Source organism: Trachypithecus francoisi, unplaced genomic scaffold, assembly GCF_009764315.1.
Source record: "Trachypithecus francoisi isolate TF-2019V2 unplaced genomic scaffold, Tfra_2.0 Contig00586, whole genome shotgun sequence".
NCBI classification, from domain to species: domain Eukaryota; kingdom Metazoa; phylum Chordata; class Mammalia; order Primates; family Cercopithecidae; genus Trachypithecus; species Trachypithecus francoisi.
The window spans coordinates 8080309-8103165 of NW_022680749.1; the positions used below are offsets into that span (position 1 = coordinate 8080309).

General features: G+C 38.7%; 1 pseudogene; it reads left to right on the forward strand.

Annotated features, from left to right (window-relative positions):
- Positions 1 to 7713: 7713 nt before the first annotated feature.
- On the forward strand, positions 7714 to 8119 carry LOC117085816 (annotated as a pseudogene).
- The last annotated feature ends 14738 nt before the right edge of the window (positions 8120 to 22857 follow it).

Genomic DNA, 22857 nt, shown 5'->3' on the forward strand with positions numbered 1-22857 from the left:
TGCTGCTTGAGGTGAACCCAAGTCTGCTATTTTTTCAGAAGCAATTACTAATAAGGGACCTTACTGAAGAGGCAATGAAACTGTTCGTCATCCCCAAACACTTTCCACCAGGCATGAAGACCCTTACAGAAACACATGCCGGGCTTGGTGTGATGCTTTGTTTTTAGTCTCCTTGAGGCTGGTACTACTGAGCCAGAGACATAGGGAGTAGAGGCAAGACCCCGAAATAAACAAGACCAAAATGTTCTCTTGTAAAGGTATGTGGACATTATTACTTTTTCTGAGTGATCCAGGCCCAGTGTCTACTGAAAGGATTTCAGCCTCTTGCTTCCCTGGCTGAATGTCAGCCTGTCAATGCTCCTCTGGTAGCATAGGATTAGAATGGAATGTGAACTTCCAGTGACCAGGGCTGGTCTTGCCAGGATCTTAACAGCCTTCATTCTGAAGCCTGTAAGTCTATCAGTGCACTCTTCAAGGTCTCAGCCATACCTGGGTTTGAGCCCTATCTCTACCACTTCCTGCGTAAATTACTTAACTTGTAGAAGACTCTGTTTTCTTTTACATAAAATGGAAAAAGCAATATTTTAAAATAGCACCCATCTTGTAAGGACATCAGGAGGATCAAATAAGTTGATGCATGTAACATGCCTGACAGACAGTCCATGTTCAGTGAACAAAACCATTTATCAAACGATGAGTTTGGAGTCATCTGTGGGTCTCAAAGTGAATGTGTACATGATCTGGGGAGATTGTTAAAATGAAGGATTTGAGGATTTTTTTTCACTAAGATTCTGATGCAATAAATCTGAGGTGAGGTCCAGGAATTCCCACTTTTAGCCAATTCCCCAAGTGATTCCAATGCAGGTGTTTGCAGGTACTCTGTGAGAATTACTGGGGCAAACACATGATCTTCCAGAGCAATCTTAGAGCTCTGAGGCTCTTAGACTCCAGTCTAAGGTACAGAAAAGAGAAAATTCACTTGTGATTAAAGATGAGCCCCAGGCAATGTTTCAAAGGCAGAAGGATTGTGGTTTGATGGAGGAGTAGAGATGGGGAGGCAGGAGCATATCACAGGCAGGGGGATGGCAGGTGCAATGATGGAGAGGTTGGAAGAGGAAGGAAGTGTGGCCAGGAAGAAAGTTCTGCATAACGGAATAGGAGAGTGGGAGTCGGAAAGTAGGAGGTGAAATAAGTTAGCTGAGGAGACTGGGAGTATGTGTAAAGAGGGACCCCCACAAAGGCAGTGATTGGGAAGATTATTATCGAGGCATTGTGCATGGCAGCCCAGAGGTTGGCATGCTTATTAGGAGACATCTGGCAAGCTTCAGGCCTTGGCTTATTAGGACTTGCATTAAGGTGACAGCCATCAGAACAGAAAACCAGCAACAACAGCTCTAGGGAGTTTTGAGATGCTTTCTCTGCATTTTAAAAAATGTTTAAGTCCAGCTCTGGGAAATTGAATGCGGTCAGAGCTGCTATAAACAGACATTTCACCACCAGATAGTGAATAAAAACTTTGCCTCAGAGCAACAAAACATCAAGTGTGCAAGAACTGGTAACAACGGAAAAATTGTGTAAATATTTAAGGACAGCCCTTTTACCTCTCTGGCACCGGAGGGCACACTTGGATCCCAGCCACAAGATTCTGTATTTGTTCTTCTTCTCCCAGGCTCTGTTTTCGTCTTCAAAATCTTTACCTAACACAATGTAAATATTGAAACAATGGGAGCAGAGAGGAGAAGGTGGTCAGATGTGGTGTGAGGAGCACTGTCTGTGCGTGCCTTTTGCCACAGCTTACTGGGGAGTGTCTGCAGGGTGGATGACGCTGAAGCCTCAGTGCCTTCAGTCTGTTGTCTGGATGAGCTACTGCTTCCATCCTGGGAGGGAAGACCTGAGCAGCTGTGAGACACAGGGTGCTTAATAATCTTTTTCTCTGGGATTTGTTCTCAGGTGTGGTATGGAAGCAGGTGGAGAAAATCCATATGGGCAAATGGATTTTTGAAAAGGAAGATAGATACTGCTGGTAATCCCAGCATTTTGGGAGGCCGAGATGGGCAGATCACTTGAGGTCAGGAGTTCGAGATCAGCCTGGCCAACATGGTGAAACCCCATCTCTACTAAAAGTACAAAAGTCAGCTGGGTGTGGTGGCACATGCCTGTAGTCCCACCTATGGGACATGGGGGGCTGAGGCAGGAGAATTGCTTGAACCCGAGAGATGGAGGTTGCAGTGAGCCGAGATTGCACCACCGCCCTCCAGCCTGGGTGACAGGGACTCTGTCTCAACAAAAATGAAAATAAAACAAAAACAAAAAAAACAAAGAGGAAGATAGATACTAAGTTTTGACTGCTATGATGGCAGTTTTTTAACTGACCCTTGGAACAAGCTGTCCTTATATAACAGCGGGAATATATTGATATGAATTTCTTACCCTAGCACAGCTTTACAACTGTAATTTCTCTTAAATGGTTTATTTCTCTTGTTCCATCATGGCCAAAATGTTCAGAAAGCATTATTTTAACTTGTGACCCGTATTTTCCAATTTTAAATGAATTTGTCTTTAATCTGGCCAGAACGTCTTCAAGCCAGCTTAGTTGCTGCTTTGTAGCAAACTTCTGTGTAATGCCTCCCTTGTACTTTAATCCTCTCTTCCCTCCTTTTCAATTTGTGATGTGTTGCTAAGCATATGTCACTTTCTGGTTGGATTTTTGCTTTCTACTTTTATTATTCTTGTTTTGTAGGAAAGAAATCTTGGAGTAGGGGAAACTTTAGCGGGAGAGTAGAGTCAGGTAACGTAGAAAATCACTTTTAAACTTGGCTTTGTAAAGCAGAGACACATGGGCCTTCCTTTATTGTGATTTTTAAATTTTGCCTTTGAAATTTAAGTGATAATTCCAAATTATGACACTCACAAATGTAAATTATAGTTCTCCATAAAGAGAGCTCAATAAATGCTAGTCATGTGCAAAGCCATGTAATAAATACTTTGTGTGCTTTATCTGATTGATTCCTTCAAAAGCTTCGTGAGGTAGCTATTATCTCCTTTTAATAAGAAAAGAAACAGGCTCAGAAAAGCTAGGTATCTTGTCTAAAGTAAGTGGCAAAACAGTAGTATCTTATCTCATATTAGATTTGTATGCTATTATGAAAGGGCTTTAATGAGCTGTGAAATATTATATACTATTGATTCTGTGTATTTTTCTGTGGAATTAAGGAGCTGAAAGAGACCAAAGGATGTAATATATTCTTTTATGTAAGTGTAAAGTAGGTGACGGTGACCAGATAATAATGCTGGATCCCCAGTGTTTCCAGGAAAGCCTTGCTAGATAACTGCAAATGCTGAAACTAAGGCATTGATCTCAGATTTGAAGATACCACATATGTGGTAATGTCCCAGTATGACTGGGAGAACAACCTGGAATTATACTTTTATAAGTGCCATGCTGATCTTTAGTCTTAAATAAATACATAGCATAAGCCATGCATATACAGTTTGGCTTTAAGATTGAATTGACCAGAGCTAGGACAAGATAAGATTTTAGGAAGATCTACAGTTGGGCCAAGTTGTGGTCAGCTGGGAGGGCCACAAAGAAATAACAAGGAGGCTGGTTTGAGCTCCAGGAAGGGCAACATGGACGTTGATAGAGGGTCCTAGCCCAGCAAACTATGCTGGTCTACTGTCTCAGTAGTGCCTGGTGGATGCCATATGTGAAATTAATTACAGAGCTGTTCCACTTTTCCTGCTTGAATCTTATCTTGTCTTTTATTTTCTGTTATCAATCCCATTTCATAGTGAATCTTTCATCTGACTCTTTCTTTTCCCAGGATCGTTTTGGCTTTTGAATTTTGGCTTCTGAAATCTTCTCTTTACTATAGCAAATAATTTTTATTAATTAGCCCTGTTTGTTATAGATCTAGACCTTCCACAAGCATTTATGTCTTTCTCATACAAGCCCAAGAAGATGAACTTAATTCTGTAATGGACTTGAGAAAGATAATAGTTGTTAATAATAGTGCTTTTGAACAATTTTATTATCTCTAGTCCATGCCTATCCTGGCCTTATCCTAAGTATACTAGACAGAGCAGCATTTTCCAGAGTATGGCGCATGGAACACTAGTCCCTGGAGATGCTCTGTTAAAAGGGTGTGGCCATATATGTTTGGGAAGTGGCACATGTTATATCCTGTTCTTTGAGGCATATATCATGAATATTATCCTACTGAAAGTGTTGAGAAGTCTTATAGTAAATGAAACTTCAAAACCAAAAGTGTTTCTCAAACTTCTTGATGTAACACCTATAAAAATTCTGCAGAAAAGTGTTTCAAAGAACAAATTTGGGGAAATGCAGTCACAGAGCATAGCTTATGTCAGGCTTTCTGTTTAAGTTGTTAGGCCTAGTGAGATAGACTGATAGTCATAAAGTTTAGCTGGAAATAAAGTGTGCTTTACAAACAAACATTCTCTCTTGATATTGCCCTCCCACAACTCAAACAATCCCTCTTGCATCTGTATCAAAGATTTCTTAAAGTTTTATTTATGATTACCTCACTTTGAGAGAATAAGCGAAAGCAGTTACTAATGTACAGTAATTTTGCTCCAAAACATTATTCAGTGATAATTTTGTCTTGGGAAAGGAGAATTAAAACATGTGTTGAATATATTTTAATCAGAAATGCACATTAAAATAGAATAACTTTGTCCTGGTTAGCATGGCCTGGTCATAAAAATGTTGATTCTTGGAATTAGTCAATTTCTCATGAAGAAAGGTACAGCTGTTTAGCCAATCATCTATCCATTGGTCAGTAAAAGGCAATGAAAAGCAAGCATCTGTTTCCTATCTTATAATCTCAGGGAAGACAGATTCTTGGAAGCTCCAATGGGCACATTATGTGGAGGACAAGGAGAGAACTATAAAATATCTGAGCCATTTACACAAATCTGGGCCTGTTGGTTGTTATGGAGCAAAGTTTAAGCCTATAAGCTACAATCTTTTCAGTGTATAAACCATAGATATTCAAACAAACTCAACAGGCAAAATAGAAGAAGGCAGAAGTGGAACACAGGAGAAGCATAATTTTATAGTACTGGTGATTTTGCTGCCCGCTGCAGTCAGTGAGTGTATGCCCTGGAGAAAGAATGAAAGGTAGATGTGAACCTGGTTTTCCCTGATTCCGTGAGTGCATCTTATAGCATGAGCATGCCACTGTGTGAAGGTGATTCAAGTTCAGAGTTTTGTATACCTCATACAGTGTGGCCTCTAAACATCAACCAGCCATTTCCACTGGACCTTGACTGCAGAATCAGTGATTTGTTCTCTTAGACTTATTAAGATATGGTATATGAACAAAGTTGTGCCTTTCCAGGGATTTTTAAGGATAATTTGGCTATAAGCAATTTTTACCCTGTGCACAGGCTTCAGAGCTAACCTCTACAGGAACTGAGTCATGCCGAACTCAGGCATTTTGTTTTCTTAATGCATCTAGCTGCCACCCTATTCCTCTAACTCCACTTTTCAGGCAGGTGCCTTGGTGGGAAACTGAGTCAAGTTAAAACTTGACTCAAAGTCATAATAGCTGCATTTATCAGCAGCAGCCACATCCATCCTAAGGAAGAGCATGTCCTGGCTACACAGGTACCATTTCCTGGATCTGGGATGGGATTATGGTGAGCATGGGAAGTTAGTACCACTTTTTTGTGTCTATTACACACAATAAATAATAATTTTATTATTTATAAACTGCTTGATTCAGCCACATGGCTTGGATTGGGAGACCTTGTGGTGAACAACATAATTGTTGTAGTTAACTTAAGTGCCATTATGTAAGAGCTGGCAGTATAAGCTCATTCATTTTTATGCAGAGCTCTATGGAAACTGAAATGAAATTTTAATTCTATTAATAAAAACAAACAACAAGTGATAACATATTTGACTAACATGTCAAACTGATTCATAGCTATATACTTACTGTAATTCACCCTGGTGGTATCTGCTTCTAATAGTAAAACAGATAGCAGCAACTCTGAAATCAATGGTTTTACGTGTGTACAACCACTGGCTGTGGGCACAGATTATTGTTTCATTGTGTATAGTATGCAGTAATTTGTTTTGATTAAGTACTTTAAAATGTCAAGTTTCTCTGCACAGATGCACATGGAGCTGTGGTTATTTCTGGGACAAGGATCTAAGATTTGGGGAAACATCACATTTTTTTTTTTTTATCACATGCATCCACCGCTAGTTAAAATAATTGACAATAAAAGAATTACAAGTAAGGCCACCCTTTCTTTGGTGCTAAGCACTAGAAGGGAATGGGGAAGGTCCAGGAGCTAGAAGGTCAGACAAAAGATTCCTAGAGAAACGGACCCACCCTACCACGGCTGTTGGAGCCTCAGAGAAGCCCACCTGGGCCAGAGGCTCAAGATGCCAAGAAGCTTACAAACAATAGGTAACATAAATCCATTCCTGAACCCCACCAAGTAGATGATCTGAGGGATGCCAAGAAGGAAGCTCCTTTCTCCTAGCTTTTGTCTTTGTATTGGAAACAGAAAGTAGTGAAAGGCATGTTTAGGTCTATGACTCTAACTGTCATTAAGGACTTGGACTTCATTATTCCTCTTATCCTCCCTTTCCTTTCCTTGCACTTTTTGTGATGGAGTTACTGGGCAGTGCAATGGACTTTGTGTAGTATAGGAGGGGACAGAAAGTGGAGTAGCAAGAGGCGCAGACGCTCCTTGAACTGAGGGAGCTGAAGGACTCCTTGTATGGACAGTAGTTCCCTCTGCAAGTCTGCTTTTATTCAGTGCTGCTGGAGGAGTAGAGTCTTGTTCACTTTTCACCTTGATAGATTTTTCTTTCTGCTGTCTCTGCATGTCTCTCTTCACTGAAGGTCTATGATATTAGCTCTATTATTTCTTCAGACACATTTTTTCCTCCCAAGACTTCAGGTAGAAATTCAGGCAACTGCAATCCTGTCTCTGTCCTTTCTGATGATTGATTGAACTTGTCTTCACATTCCACCCTTGGTTTCTACCTATTTCTGTCAGACTTGTTCTACTTATTCTCTTCCCTTCAAACAGGTATTGAGGGCTTTGTGACCATGCCAAGGAGAAGAGGATGAAAGATGTGTCTACATATGCTGTGGTCTAAATTGTGTCCCTCCCAAGCCTGCGCCAATTCATGTTGACCCCCTAACTCCCAGTGTGACGATATTTTGGATATAGGGCTTTTAAGAGATAACTATGGTTAAATGAAGCCAAGGGGCATTTGGGGGAGGCATTGCTCTAATCAGATAGGATTGGTGGCCTTACAAAAAGAGGAAAAGAGAGATCTCTCTCCACATGTACTCACTAAGGAAAAGCCATGTGAGCTCTCAGGAAGAAAGTTCTGTCTGCAAGCCAGGAAGAGGACCTTCAGCAGAAACTGACCACGCTGGCACCCTAATCTCACACTTCTATCTTCCAGAACTTAAGAGCAAATACATTTTTGTTATTTAAGTCGCCCTGTCTGTGATATTTGTTTCAGAAGCCTGAGCTGAATAAAACAACATAAAACTTGCATTCATGAAAATTGTGGACTCCGTTCCTAGTCATTGATTTTTCACCTACATAGATCAGTAGTGGGTCATCATTACCCTAGGTGGCTGCATCTTCAAATCCAAAACATTTGAAAAGAGAGGCATCAGTTTTCATTATGAAAATAGATAGTATTCAGGCAGCAGCAACGCGGAGGAAACAGGAGTGAACTTAGAGCGTAGTGACCATCATGAGCCTCCTCAACAAGCCCAAGAGTGAGATGAACCCAGAGGAGCTGCAGAAGCGAGAGGAGGAGGAATTTAACACGCGTCCACTCTCTGTACCCACACAGTCAGTCAAGAACAACACCCAAGTGCTCATCAACTGTGGCAACGATAAGAAACTCCTGGGCCACGTGAAGGCCTTCAACAGGCACCGCAACATGGTGCTGGAGAACGTGAAGGCGATGTGAACTGATGTACCCAAGAGTGGCAAAGGCAAGAAGAAGTCCAAGCCAGTCAACAAAGACTGCTACATCTCCAAGATGTTCCTGCACAGGGACTCGGTTATCCTGGTCCTGCGGAATCTGCCCATTGCCTGCAAGTAGGGGCCACCTATCTGTCGGCAGAACTCATTCACCTGGCCTATGAAAACCGCTGCCATTGGTGTTGAGAATAATAGAGTTCTGTGTTTTTTTCTATTGGAGTGGGGGGAAGAAAAGAAAATAGATAGTATTTTGAGTAGAAATGTGACTCTAGAGACAGGCTATTTCTTTACAACAATTTTAATTCTAGTTCTGACTCCACTATATAAAACGATGTGACCTTAGTAAGTTACTTAATCTGTTTAATTTTCAGATAAGTCTTCTGTGAAATGGGAGTAACAGAGTATCTAATACATAGAATAGTGGCGAGCATTAAATAAATTAATTTACAAATCATTGAACACAGTACTTGACACATAATAAGTACACATTAATATTTATTTTTATTTATAGGAGTAGCTAAACAGAGATGTTGATGCCTACTCTACAGGGTTGATTTTTAGTTTGGTAGATAACTTGCTTGTGCAGTCTTCATTAATCTGTATTGAAGAAAAATTGCACTGAATGCCTGGTAAAAATGGAAAGACAGATTTTATTTGGGTTACTGCAGTAAAAGAGAGATTTTAGTACAGAACTGAGCTCAACTTCACTGAAATAAAGGTGGGCAGATTTTTAAGCCCAAGCATGAACAAGCAGAAAAGCACTGGAGAACATTAGGTGATAAGTTGGTGAATGTAATTTGGGCATCTGTCTTTGCTAATTGGCACTTACTGAAGTTAGGCTCTGTAATGGTACTCAAACATTTTTCTGGGTGTTTCTGTGAGGCTGTTTTTGGATGAGATTAGCATTTAAATCAGCAGACTGAGTAAAGCAGATTGTCCTCCATGTGGGTGGGCCTCATCTAGTCAGTTGAAAGCCTGACTAGAACAAAAGGCTGACTTTCCTCAAAGAAGGAAAGAATTCTCCTGCCTAGTCATCTTTAAATTGGATCATTGGCTCTTCTCTGATGGTCTTCCAACTGGGACATTGACTCTTCCTGCTTTTAAAGCAGCGTCTAGCCTTCAGATTCAAACATTGGCTCTGCAGATTTTGAACTTACTGTCCTCCATAAACATGTGAGTTAATTCTTTATAATATGCCCCCTCCCTGCCCAACCCTTTTTCCCATTCTGTTTTCCTGGAGAACTCCGATGAATATAGGCTCCTACTTTTCCACAGAGACTGTGAGATAGGAACACTATCTTTTTTGAAGATTACATTTCAAAGAGATAGCTCTCAGGTTCTTGAGAAAGACATTCTTGGATAAATCTGGCAAAAAGCTGGGAGATGATTTATATCTCAAAAGGGCAGGGAAATAATTTACAATTGAAAGCTTTCTGAAGTAAATGTTCTAAGGAAAGGAAGGTCAGGGGTCTATAGTCAGGAATAAATCAGTCTTAATTTTAGTTAAACTGAGGAGAATGTTAAGGTTGTATTGTCATGTGCAAGGCAGTGTTCTGTGCCTCGAGTTTCAGAACTATATCTGGGTATCAAAATATGGAGGGTATGTAATTTTCATATATTTTTAAAAGATTTTATATTTAAAAAATTTGTTATACATTCCCATGAAAAAAACTTAGTTTTTCCTTAGCACGAATAATTAGCTAAAATGAAAAGATAAAGCATTTTATTAACATCCACTTGCAAACCAGGCTTTGCTTATAAAACCAGTTTGAGTGGCCATTTTGTGGCACTTGCCCTAGGTGTCAACATTTCAGTTTATGGGTCTGTAGAGGATATGTTAGTTGAATAAGTCAATAGAGACACATGGTCTCCTAATAGGATTTATGACATAGTGAATATGAAAGCAACTGAAAGTGTCTAATATGAGATGTCCTAGATAATGTCATTTAAAGTAGAAATTGAACTTGTTCCCATTTCTAGGTCCTAGGCCAAACTGCTTGGGAGTACTTTACCTCTTGGGTATTGCTGCTGTAGGCTTATTATCCCTGTGTTCTTCCTCTTAGCATCTTAAGATGAGAAGCTGCTATTCCTTCTGTGTCATCAGATCTTCAGGTGTTACTATTCCATATTTTACTGTGAGGAACTCAAGGACATTTGGTGATCCTTGGAAACTGATGGGCAGGCAAGGAGATATGTGAGGCACTAAAGGAACCAAGGATCAGCAGGAGGTATAATGGCAAAAGTTGCAAGGAGTAGGGAAGGGAGGAGAACAGCATTAGACAGTCACTCGTCAAACATGCAACGCTAGTTGCTGTGTCTAATGGCACGGGGGTAGGGGTGGGTTGAATCCTCTTACTGCACGGGGGAGAAGGACCAAGTGCCATGGAAATCAAAGAGGGAAATCATTTGACTATTCAGGTTTACATAATGTTTAAAAGCTGGGGCTCTTGGGAGTCTAGTTAAAACCATTTACTTTTGTTTTGATTCTATTAACTGGCTGTGTGATCTTGGACACATCACTAAACCTCAGTTCCATTCATGAAAAGAGGATAATTAGATATACCTTATTTGGGAGAATGAAATGAGATGATGTGAGTAATCACTGAGCACAGCGGCAGGTACAGTTATTGAGCCAAAACCAAACTACTAGAAGCAGATAGGGAAAAGGAAACCCCAATTCTCCCTCTCCAGGTTTTCAGAGGACTTGCCTGCCGTAATTTATGCTGCCATGACTTAAGCTTTCTGCACTAAGAATAGAGTTCATTAAAGCAAATTGTCTTATGAGGAGTGGATAGAGAAGAGTGTTGGGAACCAGCCAGTTGACAGTGTTATGAGAAAGCAGGAAGTGTGGGCTGGCTTCAGCCAGGCAATTGGCTGAGGATTTGTTTTGTACCTCTGATTATTCATTTTCTGTGATACAGAAATTGCCTAAATGTTTTAATTATGTTCCTTTCATTGTATTTTAATAAGCTAATGAATTCTTTCACCCACTCCTTATCCTACAACAGGCCAATAATTATAAAACCCACAAAAATCTTTTTAAATTGCCAGGAATAAAAAATTCAATGGAGCTCTTTCTTGGGTAATAAAATGAATGTTCTAATTTCATTAGTTAACAAGCATCTTTGAACACCCACTGTGCAGTGAGCCCCACACAGAATGAGAGGAAAGTGGGATACAAAAAAACCCAGAAGACTACCTTAGTTTTACTTCACAATAGAAATAAACCATCTCATCTCATCTCATCTCATCTCATTTATTCGTGCATTAGTTTTCTCAGTAATCATTGGTGGAGCACATAGTGTATGACAAGCACTATGCCAGGCATATTGTGATTGGAATGTGGCTGGAGCATGAAATGAGAGGCAGCAATCAGAGAGAGATGAGCCTGAGGTAAATGAGGCCAGATCACAGAGACTTTATACAGAATAGGGTGAAGGACAGCCACGAATGGTTTTAAACAGGGAGTGACACTGTCAGACTTATATGTTCTATAAATAACTTTGTCTGTAATGAGAAAATGGATTAGAGGAAGAGTTACTGGTTATGATGAGATTATTATGTTTTGCAGGAGAAAACAAAGGCAATGGAAGTAGAGATACATACTGAACACCTGAGGATTCTTGTCTTTCCTATTTCCCTTTTCTAAGAGGCTTAGATTTCAGTGAGATCTATGTGTTTCTGTGGAAGCTGATTTCACCTGTAGCTCCATAGGCATAGAGTCCCCTTCTTTGGACTGTTAGTTATACTGGGTTTAGGAGGATGAAGTGTACTGATTAGCATAGACAAAGTCACATGCCTTACCTATAGAGCTGGGGATTGGTTTAGAGGTGAACATGTTAGCTAAAGGAGTCCAATCACAGTGAATGCCAACTTTTCTGGGGATTCTGTGACCAGATACTCTCCCTGACTCTGGAAAGGCTAATGCAGATATGAGATGAGACTCACTGCAGATTTGGAAGGCAAGAGGGAAGAGGTCATTGTTTTCCAGAGTCAATTGCAGATAGATGCAGGAGCAGATGTCAGGTTCAAAGATGTTTCCAGGCGAGCCCTTAAAAACTACCAGCTTAGGTCAAGATAATTGAAATGGCTACTGAGAACACTGGTGGCAGTTCCCCTGACCTTCACTACTCTGAGTTCTCCAAGGTTTGCTGTTCCCTATATTTAAACTCTTCATATCTGGCATATATAAAATGATTTTTTTTCCCTAACCAAAGCCAGACTGATACAAGGTGGTAGTTAAGTCCATAAGTGAGAACGATATTGCTTAAGAAAATAAAGTTGGGCAGAATCCTTGAGGAATCACAATATTTGGGCATCCAGTGGAGGAAGACTAGAAAGGAGACCAAAAAAGTGTCTGAAAACAGAGAAAGAGAACCAGTGGAGTACGGTACCATGGAAACCAAAATGGAAAAAAACTTTCAAGAATGAGGAGGAATTACCAAAATAAAGTAAGGGACTTAGCAAGACAATGAGTAAAGATTAGCCAGAAGATTTGGGGAACCTAAGGTCAAGCATGATCTTAGAAAGAATAGTTTCAGTAAAGTGGTGCAAGCTCAAGCCATATTGTAGGGTCAACTGAGAGAAATGGCCCAGTCTGTTCACTCATGTAAAATGATAGCTTGAGTTTTGGCTGCGTAGCATTAAAAAAACATATTTGTACATCTGGAAAAATTTTCTCATCTATCTCCATGTCTGAAGGTAGAAATGAGACCCTCACTTCTTCCTCAATTTTCCTTGCTACTCTAACACAGAACATAACTTGGGCTCTGCCAACCAATGACACCTGTTTGAGATTCTGATTCAGAAGACACTGATCTGAAGAAGAAAGCCCAGTGCAACTCCAGCAAAGTGGTTAAGCCCCCCATCGAAAATGTTTACAGTACTGTATCTTAAGAGCCATAAGATATCCCTAGCCTTTGGTCCAGTCTCACTACCAAGAATCAAAAATAATGATCACAAACAAAAAAGGTATATTTACTTATGAAGATGATCATGGCAGCATTATATATAAACAGAAAACTTGGAAATAAACTAAATGTTCATCCTCTCAGTGGAATGGTCAAGTAACCATGATGTAGCTACTTGATAAAATATTATTCAATTTGTAGCTTTAACATTAGAGCCTGTAACATAGCAGGTATTTAATAAAAGAATAAATTATTAAAGTGAAAATGATGGAGACCTTGCATGGAAAAAATGTTTATGATTTGGGCCGGGCGCGGTGGCTCAAGCCTGTAATCCCAGCACTTTGGGAGGCCGAGACGGGCGGATCACGAGGTCAGGAGATCGAGACCATCCTGGCTAATACGCTGAAACCCCGTCTCTACTAAAAATACAAAAACTAGCCGGGCGAGGTGGCTGGCGCCTGTAGTCCCAGCTACTCGGGAGGCTGAGGCAGGAGAATGGCGTAAACCCAGGAGGCAGAGCTTGCAGTGAGCTGAGATCTGGCCACTGCACTCCAGTCCGGGCGACAGAGCGAGACTCCGTCTCAAAAAAAAAAAATGTTTATGATTTGTTGTGATAATGTTAAGTAAAAGAGAAACTGAATTAGATGTATATAATTATAGCTGTGAAGAGTAAGAATGCCTGAGTGCATAGACTCTAAGAAAACTGGAAAATGAAAATAGTTGTGGTAGGGTAGGGGATATGTGGGTGGTTGTTTTCCTTACCCCTTAACATTGTATCTTAGTCTGTTCTAGTGGCTATAACAAAATGCCATAGACTGGGTGGCTGGTAAACAGCAGAAATTTATTTCTTACAGTTATGGAGACTAGGAAGTCCAAAACCAAGGCATTGGCAGATTTGGTGTCTTGTGAGGTCCTACTTATTAGTTCATAGGTGGCCATCTTTTTGCCATATTCTCACATTGTTGACGGGGGATGGAGCTCTTTGGATTCCCTTTAAGAGGGGTACTAATCCCATTATTGAGGACTCCACCGTCATGATCTAATCGTTTCTCAAAGATCCCGCCTCCACATATCATCACATTAAGGATCAGTTTTCAACATATGCATTTTGGGAGAAGACAGACATTCAGTCTACAGGATATTGTTACTATGCTTGTTATTTATAAGTTAACTTAAAACAATGACAACAACAACAACAAAAAGTCAAATAAGTCCAGTGCAATTCCTGCCTTGCCCTGGGCTCTGACTATCCTTAGGCAATTCTGCCATCTTAGTCGATTCTATCAACCAGCTTCAAAAGGAACGCTTCTATTGATTAGCTCACCAAGCCAGAAAAATTATGACTTAGATCTCAGAAAGTCGGTGCTTATATGACATTGCAATCCATCACCACTTCTCTGGAGACTCCCACTTCCATGTACCTTCACAGAGAAATGTGAAAGAACATTGAAAAGGGGGAACCTCTCCTGGGAGCTATTCTCTCCTTTCCTGATAGCCTAAATTGGGTGTCTGAGAAGCAACAAGACCCAGAAAAGAGAAGAGGCTTTGGAGCCTCTATTAGCTGAGTTGTGTTTAGGTATGTGCAATAGTAAATCTTACTTGAGTGGCTTAAATATTTTTAAACACTTTTATTTTCCTCACTTAACAAGAAGTCTGGAAGTAGATAGTCCTGGCTGACTTGGCAGCTTATGGAGAAGATTGGTGATCCAGGCTTTTTCTAGCCTTCATTGTCTGTGTGTGGCTTGTATGCTCTTTAATTTAAGAAGGCTGTAGCACGCCTACATTCCTGGCAGAAAGATGAGCCACCTGCAGATTTTTACTTACAGCTCCTTGGCCAGAACTGTGTCACAGAACCACCCTTCACTCCAAGAAATGCTGGAACATTGTTTTTTATTCTCTATTTTAGATTCTTTATTTTCTTATCTGAAAAGGGAAGTGCGATGAACATCCTCATATGATTGTTGTGAGGCTCCAATATATAAATGTCAGTAAGCATCTAGCCCAGCACCTGGAACACTGACTAGGCCCACAAACTAGACAAAGCTGGACTCCAAGGAGCCAAAAAGTGAAATCACATTCAAATGAGATACACGTGTGATTCTGAAAACATTAAAGAATACTATGTATTTTTTTATTTTAAAAATTAAATTTTTCTTTTTAAATCAATGCACATACGTATCTGAGAGACAAATAGTTCTATGAGACATAATGAAACCAGTAATCTCTTATCTTCCACACTTTCCTCAATTCCCAGAAGGTGGTTCTTCAGAGGCAATTGCTATGAGATTTTTTGGGAGCATGTCTTTTGAAATTTATCTCCTGATTTCTAAATGACATGTTTCTTTTGATATCTACTGATATCTACTAATATTTCCGTTTTAGTATCTATTGGAAAATACTATAAAAAGTGAGGATTTTTGCTGACTTAGAGGCTACTTCTCACTACACACATATCATCGTTTTTGTTAAATCATTATTCACTCTTTACCTTATTATTCAGAGCCACGTCTTGTAGTGTCTGTGATGATTAAACTTTGTTTTGACTAACATTAATAACTGCTTCTTTTATTTTTCTGAGTTTTTAACATACCTATCAATAATCCATGCCAGACTTTCTACTGGAAGTGTGTATCTTCTCTCCATAAAATTACCCAACTAGTTCAGGGTTATCTTTTTCCTCCTGGAGGTCTCTGTCCCCATTTGAATCTAGGCCGCTGCATAGTATTCATCCTTATTTTTCACTTGCCTGAAAACTCTGTTTACTCCCTGCTTGGTAGAGTTCTTGTTTTCTGGATCCCCTGTCTTTTTTTCTTCTTGGATTGTATCTTCATTTTGGGGTCTCATATCTTGCATTACTTTCTTGAGAAGGAATTCTTGGGAGGTAAATTATTTAAGAACTTGCACATGCAAAAATATTTCATTTCCTACCTCTACCCTCAATTAATAGTTTGGCTCTATATAGAAATCTAGTGTGCCTCTTGTCTCCAAAATCTTTGAAACCATTGCTCCATTTTCTTCTGGAGTGTCATTCTGCAGCCCAGCTTCTTACATTGTGATTATGAAATTTGGTGAGATCCTCATTACTTATTCTTTATGTAACTATTTTACCCTCTCTGAAAGATCTTAGAATCTGCTATTCACTCCGAAGTTATTAAGTCTTTATTCGATCTGCTTGTGCATTTTTATAGCCTCCTTTTCTTGTTCTATGAAGACAAAATCTTCTCTTTTGCATATTTAATATAAGTGTGTTGGGGTGCGTTTTCTTCTGCTTTATGTTTTGTCTCTCAGGCATGTTTTTTCCTATTTATTTTAATGTCTATCTTCCATGTGGAGGAGTTTCTTAAATGTCTTATAATTCTTAGGGTTTTTTTTTTTTTTTTTTTTTTTTACATGTTTAGGGTAGATGTTCTACAAAGCTGTAGAAGAAGTGCATGTGTGGGGCTGCTGATGAGTAGTTGGCTTTACTATAGGATTATTGCTCTTTGGTTGCAGATTCTCAAGTATCAGCATGTATAGGTGTTCATTCTTAGGCTGGCCATTTTGCAGGGGGCTTCTCCGACTTAGGCCTGGAGTTCTGAGCCTGGCTGCCAGCATTCTGTGAGCATGTATGGCAGAGGCACTTAGGATTTCACCATTCAGTCACATTCATCCCCTTTTGGATCATCCCCATCCTCACCTGTATCTCATGTCACTTGTTCAACCTTTTCAGTTGAGTAAATTTCCAGTCGTCTGTAGGGTGGAGGAGGTATGATTGGTTATCTGGCTGATAGGCTGGGAAAGGTGTTCTAGGAACTTGTCCTTAAAACTTTTTATGAAGTCTTTAGGAGATTCAAAAGGCATATAGAAAAGAGTTAAACTCTCAGAAACATGGTCATCTATTAATTAGAAAAGTGTCCTATTAAATACCTCAGTAAAAATAAGCTAGAACCCTCTTCCCCCCAAACTTACTCACACCCACTTTTAAAAATTAATTACTGAGCTGACTTGAATGTAGCAGAAACACTCAGAGGCCAAATTGGAGCAACAAGGTGAATATAGGGACATAAGCAAGTGTTGGAGCAATTCCTAATCCCTGATGACCTAGCCTTTTGATTTAAAGATCACTTAGCAACACGTGACAAAGCCCCAAGCCTTTGTATGTAGTCAATTAAGCTATGTTGTCAGTTAAAACTTGAGCTGGAAACATTCTCTTCTGAAAAGGAGATAGGCAAAAAAATTCAAGACTCCCCATGAAGACCTAAAATCATTCTCTTCTTTTCTGCATGTACCATATTTCAAGGGTCCCTGGACCTTCTAGTTTCTGAGACTTTTGGAATTATATATCACAAACTATCTTGCTTTTTTTATTTTTATTATACTTTAAGTTCTAGGACACATGTGTAGAACCTGCGGGTGTGTTACATAGGTATACACGTGCCACGGTGGTTTGCTGCACCCATCAACCCATCATTTACATTAGGTATTTCTCCTAATTCTATCCCTTCCCTAGCCTGCCACCCTCCAACAGGCCCTGGTGTGTGATGTTCCCCTCCCTATTTCCATGTGTTCTCATTGTTCATCTCCCACTTATGAGTGAGAACACGTGGTGTTTGGTTTTCTGTTCCTGTGTTAGTTTGCTGAGAATGATGGTTTTCAGCTTCATCTATGTCCCTGCGAAAGACATGAACTCATCCTTTTTTATGGCTGCATAGTATTCCATGGTGTATATGTGGCATATTTTCTTTATTCAGTCTATCATTGATGGGCATTTGGGTTGGTTCCAAGTTTATTAACATTTCTCTCTCATGCAGTTAGCATTCTGTTCTTTATAATTTGCTAAGATAGCTACCATATTTCTACATACTTTGAAAAATTCTGAAACTGATGTCTTTGTCTCCTGTTTTGTATTATCTTTATTTTTATCCTCAAAGGTATATGTTCTTTATCACTTTTTTGGAATACTGTGGTATTTTATGAAAAAGAGAGGTAAATGGGAGTAATGTATAATCACTTTAAACAGAACTTCCAACATGTAAACCATTACTAGAGCCTTCATAGTCCATATCATAGTAAAGTTTCTTAAACAGACTGCAACATTTCTTTCTTTGCCCACAATTTTCCACTCATAGCAGCTGGTAAATTTTCTCTTATTTCCCACCAGTACACATTGTTTTTTCACTGCCTCTCTGCATCACATCATATTCCATCTCATTCTGAGTCTGAACACTGGAATTTTCAAAAGCATTCCAAAGATGACAAATCTTTAGCTAGACGAAGAAAAAAAGAGAGAAGACTCGAATAAATAAGTCAGAAATTAAATAGGAGACATTACAATGATACCACAAAACTATAAAGGACCATAAAAGACTATGAACAATTATCACCAACAAATTAGATAACCTAGGATAACCTGATAAATATCTAGAAACATAGAACCTACCAACATTGAATCATGAAGAAATAGAAAATCTGAATAGACCTATACATCGGAAGGGGACTTAAACAATAATAAAATATCTACCGACAAAAAAAGCCCAGAACCAGATGGCTTCGCCGGTGAACTCTGCTAAACATTTAAAGAAGAATTAATGCCAATTTTTCTCAAACTCTTAAAAAATGGAAGAGGAGAGAACACTAACAAATTCACTTTAGAAGGCTATTATTACCGTAATAACAAAGCCAGACGAGGACACTACAAAAAAAAAAAAAAAAAAAAAAAAAAAAAAGAAGAAGAAGAAAATTATAGGCCAATATTGCTAATGAATATAGATGCAAAAATCATCAATGAAATACTAGAAAACCAAATTTAACATCCCACTAAAAGGATTACCATTTAACACTTAACCATGATCAAGTGGGATGTATATCTGGAATAAAAAAATTGTTCACCATACACAAATCAACAAATGTGATACAACACATTACCAGAATAAAGGATAAAAATCATATGATCACCTCAATAAATATGGGAAAGGCAATTGACAAATTTCAATATGTTTTCATGATAAAAACTCAACAAATTAGGTACAGGAGGAATGTACCTCAAAATAATAAAAGTCATATATGACAAGCTCACAGCTAACACCATTCTCAATGGAAAAAAGCTGAAAGCTTTTTCTCTAAGATCAGGAACAAGATAAGGATGCCTACTAAACAGCAATAGCTGTTTCTATTCAACATAGCACTGGAAATTCACTAGAGCGATGATGCAGGAAAGGAAAGAGCATCCAAGGTGGAAAGGAAGAAGTTAAATTGTCCCTGTTTGTAGTTGACAAAATTTCCTATGTATAAAACCTCAAAGATTCATCTAGAAAACCTATTAAACTAATAAATAAATTCAGAAAAGTTGCAGGACACAAAATCAACATATGAAAGTTAGCTGTGTGTATATACTAACAGCAAACTATTTGAAGAGAAATCAAAGCATTATTTACAATAGTAAAAAGAATAAAATACTTAGGAATAAATTTAACTATGATGGTAAAAAATTGTGTACACCGAGAAGTGTATAACATTGGTAAAAAAAAGTTGAAGAAGACTCAAATAAAAGGAAAATATTTTATGTTCTATAATTAGAAGAATTAATATTGTCAAAATGTTTATACTACCTCCATACTGTAGATTCAGTGCAATTTCTTTTCTTTCTTTCTCTCTCTCTCCCTCCCTCCCTCCCTCCTTTCTTTCTTTCTTCTTTCTTTCTTTTTTTTTTTTTTTTTTGAGACGGAGTCTTGCTCTGTCGCCGGGCTGGAGTGCAGTGGCCGGATCTCAGCTCACTGCAAGCTCCGCCTCCCGGGTTCACGCCATTCTCCTGCCTCAGCCTCCCGAGTAGCTGGGACTACAGACGCCCGCCACCTCGCCCGGCTAGTTTTTTGTATTTTTTTTTTAGTAGAGACGGGGTTTCACAGTGTTCGCCAGGATGGTCTCGATCTCCTGACCTCGTGATCCGCCGGCCTCGGCCTCCCAAAGTGCTGGGATTACAGGCTTGAGCCACCGCGCCCGGCCTCTTTCTTTCTTTCTTTCGTTCGTTCGTTCGTTCGTTCGTTCGTTCGTTCTTTCTTCTTCTTTCTTCTTTCTTTCTTTCTTTCTTTCTTTCTTTCTTCTTTCTTTCTTTCTTCTTTCTTTCTTCTTTCTTTCTTTTTCGAGACAGAGTCTCACTCTGTCACCAAGGCTGGAGTGCAGTGGCATGATCTTGGCTCACTGCAACCTCCACTGCCGGGATTCAAGCGATTCTCCTGCCTCAGCCTCCTGAGTAGCTGGGATTATAGGCATGCGCCACCACACCCGGCTAATTTTTGTATTTTTAGTAGAGATGGGGTTTCACCATGTTGGTCAGGCTGATCTCGAACTTCTGGAACTCCTGACTTTGTGATCTGCTTGCCTTAGCCTCCCAAAGTGTTGAGATTACAGGGATGAGCCACCGTGCCCAGACTCAGTGCAATTTCTTATTAAAATTTCAATAGCATTTTTCATAGAAATATAAAAATAATCCTAAAATTTGTATGGAATTACAAAGAATCCCAATGAACCAAAACAATTTTAAAAAAGAAGAACAAAGTTGAAGGCACCATCTTAGTAATTTCAAAGTGTATTACAAAGCTATAGTGGTCAAAACAATACGGTACTACATGAAAACAGATACACAGACTAATGAAAAAGAATGGATAGCCCAGAAATAAACCTATACATAAATGGTTTATTAATCTTTGACAAAGGTGCCAAGAATACACGAGGAAAGAACTAGCCTCTTTAATAAATGGTGTTGGAAAAAATGGGCTTCCACTTGCAAAAATTACCCAAACTGGACCCCTGTCTTTGTATGTTTTGTGTTGCTATAGCAGAGTACCTGAGGCTGGGTAATGTATAAAGAAAAGAAATGTATTTAGCTTATAGTTCTGCAGGCTTGGAAATTCAAGAAACATGGCATCAGCATCTGCTTGGCTTCTGGTGAGCACCTCATGCTCTTTCCACTCATGAGAGAAAGTGGACAGGGAGTGGGTGTGTGCAAAGATTTGACATAGTGAGAGAGGTTACGAGAGAGAGAGGAAAACTGAGGAAGCTGACTCTTTTATAACAATATGCTCTAGTGGGAAATAACTCATTCCCAACAGAGCAAGAACTCATTCACCCCCAAGGGAGGACATTAATCTATTCAAAGGGATCCACCCCCATGATCAAAACATCACTCACTAGGCCTCACCTCCCAATACTGGCATATTGGGAACCAAATGTCAACATGAGTTTTGGTGAAGACAAACCACGTTCAAATCATAGACAACTGATATCTTTAACCACTTATAAAAACTAACTTGAAATGGATTAAAAACCTAAATTTAGGTCCTAAAGTCATACAACTACTAGAAGAAAACTTAGGGGAAAAGTTCCTTGACATTTGTCTTGGCAATAATTTTTTGGGTATGAGACTAGAAGCACAGGCAATAAAAATAAACATAACAAATGAGACTACATCAAAGTAAAAATGTTCTGCACAGTAGAGGAAACAATCAGCAAAGTGAAAAGGCAACCTATGGTATAGGAGAGAATATTTCCAAACCATATATCTGATGAGGGTTACTATTTAAATTTATAAGAAATACATACAACTCAATATCAAAAAAAGTCAAATAATCAAATTAAATAATGGTCAAAGGACCTGAATAGACATTTTTCTAAAGAAGATATACAGATAGCCAACAGGCACATGGAAAAGTCCTCGAAACCACTAATTATTAGAAAAATGAGGATGTAGAGGAAAGGCAATCCTTGTACACTGTTGGTGATGATGTAAATTGGTATAGCCATTATAAAAAACAATACATATGTTTCTCAAAAAATTAAATTTAGAAGTATCATGTGATCCAACAATCTCACTATTGGGTGTATATCTGAAGGAAAAAACCCAGTGTCTGGAGGAGATAGTTGTATTCCAAGGTTTGTTGCACTATTATTCACGGTAGCCAAGACATGGACATAACCTAGGGGTCTCTTAATGGATGAATAAATAAAGAAAAGATGGTATATTATACAATGGAATTTTTTGAACCATAAAAACAAAGAAAATTCTACCATTTGGGACAATGTGGATGAAACTGGAGGGCATTATGTTTAGTAAAATAAGCCAGACAAAAAAAGACAAATAGTGTTGCTCTCAGTTATATGTGGAAATCTTCTAATAAAAGGAACTCACAGAAACAGAGACTACAATGATGGTTGTCAGAGATCTGAGGGTGAGTAAAATGAGAAAATGTTTGTCAAAGTGTACAAACTTTCAGTTGTAAGATGAACAAGTTCTGAGGATCTAATTTACAGCATGATTAGTATGGTTAATAATACCTATTGTATAATTGAAGTTTGTTGAGAGTAGATCTTAATTTAAGCGTTCTCACAAAAAATAATAAATAAAAAGGTAATTATGTGAAGTGATAAATGTATTGATTAACTTCATTGTGATAATCATTTTATCATGTGTACATATATTAAATAATCACATTGTACATTAAATGTATATAATTTTATTTGTTAATTTTACCTCAAAAAGCTGAAAAAAAAAAAGAATATCACATTAGGTGGACATTTGCATTAACTTCAGTGAATATTTAGTGCATGTCTCTTTGGTAAAGTTTAGTATTGAAGGGGATGTGAGGAACATAGAGTTGAAAAAGACTTTTTTGTTTTTTTACTTTAAGGAACGTACAATCTAAAAGAGAATTTACAATCTAGTTTTCTAAAAGCTTTTATCAAAAATAAGTGCTGAATAAATTTTATCTTTATTTATTTATTGGTTTTTTAAGTTTAGTTTTTATTCCAATAGGTTTTTAGGGAGCAGGTGGTGTTTGGTTATATGAACAAGTTCTTCAGTGGTGATTTTTTAGATTTTGGTGCACTCATCAACCAAGCAGTGTACACTGTACCCAATGTGTAGTGTTTTATCCCTCACCATTCTCCCACCCTATCCCCTGAGTCCCCAAAATCC